Genomic DNA, 5,108 nt, shown 5'->3' on the forward strand with positions numbered 1-5,108 from the left:
TAATAATCTCAAATATTTTGTATTTACAAATTCTTTTGTATGTAATTTTAAGGTATAAATATCTATTTTTAATTATTATTTCAATTTTTGCTTAAAATCATAATTTTAATTTATGTTTTTACATAGAAACAAAGAAAAGAGTTGAAAAATTCAAAACACGATTTTTGTTTTAATCACAAATTTCTATAAAAATCTGTGATTTTAATATTATAATAAGAGTTTTATATAAGTCTTATAACAGTCTATGATTTCAATCTCTTTAGATTTAATATTAGAAAAACGAAAATAAAACTATATATTATTTCTTTTGACTCTCATTTACACTTAAATAAAAAAAAAATAGTAATAAAAATTTTTAATTCAAGTTACAACATAATAAATTTTGTAATTTGTTCGTGTTAAATCTTTGTTCTAGATTCTAGAATATATTTGTTTGTAAAATTTTTCATTTATTATATTTTTTTTTTATATATGATTTTATTATCTAGATATCAAATGTACGTTTGACTCAATTTCATATAACGTATAAAAATACATTTTTTTATAAAAATTTTTTATAAAAATTTTTTATAAAAATACATAAAATTTTTTTATGTCACAGAATTTTTTTATGTCACATCAAGTAATGACATTGTGATCATGTCGTAATCATAGCAGAGTTTATTGAATTGTCCTACTGTTAGATAATTCTTTGACATTTCAAGTCGAACAGATCTATTAAAACGTCAAACGTAATATGATCGCTATTATTTTTTTCCACGCGAATGGGAATATCGTAATAATTTATTTTTCGAGAGAGATATGTGTAGAGACCTCCAGTCTTGCACATCATTGAATTATCAAAAGAAGAAATTATTTCACATCATTTTATAACGCTCAACAATAGAGATATTAAATTAAAATTGATTTCATTATCAAACTTTTACATTGACAATTAGTGTTTCGTCGATAATGGCTAGTAATCGCATGGCTATTATTAATTACTTATTCTATTAAACTTGAATATAAGTTTAATGAATAGATTTACTTAATACGTAACATGATTAGCGATACTTATATATATATAGGAATATTGATTCTTACTCCAACATTAATAATATTGTATAAGATCAATTTGTAGTTGTATAAATGAATAGTATTTAATGTATTTAATAGTTATTTAATATGATATATAATATTCATTTTATAATAATTTACATGTTATGGTATCTTATAAAAGTATTTTTATCTCAGAAAAAGATTCACGAATATAAACATCCAAGTGCATTCAAGGATTTAGAGGATTTTCTACCACCTAAGAATATATGTACGTAAAAAGTAAATACTCAAGAATCTAAAGATCCTGTAGGATAAAATGGATTCGCCGAAGACCTAAGCATTTACTCGTCAGAAAAATTAAATGCTATTTATAAAGAAAAGTATCTTGGTCGTGAAAAAGTATTATACCAACTGAAATGTAAATTGAGTACTTTAGTAACAGAAAGAAGTAACATTATTTACAACTAAATAACAGAAATTTATTAAGAGAAGTCAGATTCAACTGTCACTTTATAAAAAATAATTATTACTTATTATTCTGTAGAATAAGTTTTTTAATATTTCTTTTCTGTTTTTTTTTTAATATTTTTCTACAATTATGTTTAATTTAGAATAAAATGTTAATACTTTAAAAAAAACGTCCCAAAAAAACTTTAGTTTAGGTACAGGAATTGAAAATTATTTCTGAGATCATTACTGTGTTAAATTTATAATATTTATATGTAAAAAATGATATCTAATTTATGAGTTATTTTTAATTATTTCTATATGTTATCACTGCCTTCATTCAATATTCTATACATTAATTTAACAGTGAAGTTGAACAATTTAATTTTAAAAAGTGTTAAATTTGACTGAAATTTAGTTTTACTAATTTAATTATTACTCTAATTATTACTAAGTGCATACGTTAATATAGACATTATTTATTTTGAAACTATAATTACAAAAATGGATTTACATTTTGATACATATGGAAGTTAAAAATAATAAAAAGTTATTTAATTCAAAGATTACTATTATATCTAATAGTACAAATTACTATTCCGACTTTAATCTCTCAATGAGAAAATATTTTATTAATCTCTGGAATACTGGAATATCATATGCAAATATGTTAAAACGTTCATACACGATATAAGTTATTAAATTGAATACGCTGCAGAGTGCATTTCATTTATGTGTTTCATTTTTTTTAGCTTCGATTGCACAAATATTCCTTACTTTATTGCCGAATTATTCGAGTTTAGAATTAATTATTATAGCTAATATAACTTTTATCGCGTCAACTTCTTTCGTTTCGCTTTTTCGACTTCGCTTACACCAGTTTTCCGCCAGATGAATTTAATTACGGCGTTTTAGTGAAACAATTAGAATTCAAAAGAGCGAGACACCTACGTTGATTATCTTGGCGAAGCGCGCAATTAATTCCGTGTGCACCACTCCAATCATTTTTGCAGTAGTCATATGGAGTTTCATCCATGCAACGGCACGTCCTCTATCTGCATCACTCGTGATCGAGAAATCTTGAAAGTAGATATACACCGAGTCTCTTCAGTATGTAAATTGGTTACAATTGATTTGCGTTCGTTTCGATGTATGTCTGCTACACAAATGTCTGATTTATGATATTATGAATATCTGCATTAATACAAGTGAGTATTTATAAAGACAAGTGTGTATTCGTTGTAAAAAAATAGAAACGTAATTATCTTACTACCTATTTTAAAAGTATTTTACCTCTAAAATATTAAACTTATTATTTATCGATGTGATGGATACATTAATATCTATTATTTTATTGTAAAAAATAAAATGAAATTATTTGTTATTTATTACGCAAAATAAAACTTTGAATTAAAAGGGATAATTAATTGAATTGACAAAATTTTCTGTACTTATTTTTCATACAAATATTTATGATATGATTTTCTATTTAATATTGAATCTTAATGCAAATACCTAAGATCAAGATCACGATTGGCGTAATTTATAACCAGTGAAGATTTATCATGCCATAAATTCTCCATTTTGTAGCCTGTAGTTACGAAATCAGGTTTATAGCTATATTGATCAGGAATAATACAGATATTTGGAATGTTAATAAAATGATGCCAATCAATGATATTGATATTTGTTTACTTAATAAATATTTGCTTATTTTGGTGTTCGAAAAATAATTAAAAAAGTTATCAATTGATCGTTTCTTTAATCATGGTTAAAGAAACACAGTTAGCTTTTATCATAATTATAACATTTCCATTTAATTAATGTATCTATAACATGTCAATTAATTCAAATATCTCTTTTTTCCAGATTTTATTACATGATACTCGTAATAAAGTAAAATCAATGAATTCTAAAAATATTTTTCTAGAACTAATTGTCTTCAAATACTCGATTTAGCTTACAAAACTATCAAATGATGATTAATCTACTATTTGAAATTCGTGATATCCGGATAAAGCACGTGTACCTTTAATTACGATATGATCTAAAATCTTTATATGTCGGCTATAAAATGATAATGCTTAATATGGCGAAACAGCTTTTTCGCATACACGGAGAAATAAATTTACTGTACTATAGTCAATGAATACGTCGCGTTTACGGAAAAAAATCAACAATTAATGAAGTATTGTTATCGAAGCACATTGCATTTGTTAGATTAATTAAACTTACTTGCTATGCGACTTCATAGAAAGGACTCGATTTTCTTTAACCATTTGAATCGATTTCTCTGCTTCACTTCTTTTCCATTTCTCTTAAAAATCTGTCTTTGCTCATGGTAAAAAGTTATGGACAAAGTTAACGACTCAATTCCGCGAGAGGACAGAAAATATAAAAAGAATACACACGGGACTTCTGGCGGATGTTTTACAGCTTCTGCCAAACCAACCGGAATTCAAAATTATTATAATGAGAACCTCATAATTTTTTTTTCTACGAGTGTCAACTCGAGATTTAAGAAAATTCAGTTAAAGTCTGAAAGTTCTAAATTGTGTGTATATAACTAAGACGGTAATATCTTCTTTAGAACTTCTTTAGAAAACAATACACTTCGAACTCTTACTTGATATTACAGAATAATTGAAAACATCTACAAACTATATCTGTAGAATGAAATTATTTTTTTAAGATAAGATAAAAGCAACAATTCGTCTTCTTACTTATTATTTTGCATTTAGTTATTATCATGAATAAACAGTAAAAAAGTAAAAAAATGAATCACCAATGAAACCTTCACGAAAGCATTTTATAATAGTCGACACACATAGAGATATAAGATAAATGCAGAAATTTTTACTGTAGCATGTACTTCACGCATCTGTAGTTAAATCTGTATAATCTGTATTCTCCGAAAATCAAATAGTTATAAAGGCAAAATTTCTTTAGAGAAGCTTCAAAAGTTATGATCATGAATAACTTTAAGATAAAATTAATCAAAAATAAGTAAATACTGAAATTAAAGTACTTAAATTTAATTAAATTACACGTATATTTATATAAAGTAAATGCATCTTCAAATATGAAATTAATTATTTCCAATTTGCTTTTTTGATGTGTTTGCTTAATGAATTAATAATATATTTACATATCTTGTTAAATTCATAATGTCAAATTATATCCAATTGAATTATTTTTAATCATTTTATAAATCGGCATTGTTGTTACTTAATATATCATTAATTTAACTTAGAACAATAGAGATAAATAATTTAACTAACAAAAATGTATTAAATTTGACTTAAATTTAGTTAATTATTTATCAAGTGCATACATTAATATGGACATTCTTCACTTTAAAAAGTATCCACAGAAATGGATTGAATTTAGATTTCGACACACATAAAAGTTAAAAATAATAAAATGTTGTTTAATTTAGGAGACTAGGTTGCTACTGTTTCTCTTAATATTTATTAGTGTAGATATATTTATTAGTGTAGATATACAAAGGTTATTACTAAAAAAGATATATAATGTCAAATTTACTTGTATGTCAAGATACTACGCACAAAATTATTCAAATCGAAAAGTGCTTACACTCCGATCTATCTCGATAATAAATT

This window comes from Atta colombica, unplaced genomic scaffold (assembly GCF_001594045.1).
Source record: "Atta colombica isolate Treedump-2 unplaced genomic scaffold, Acol1.0 scaffold140, whole genome shotgun sequence".
Lineage (NCBI taxonomy): Eukaryota > Metazoa > Arthropoda > Insecta > Hymenoptera > Formicidae > Atta > Atta colombica.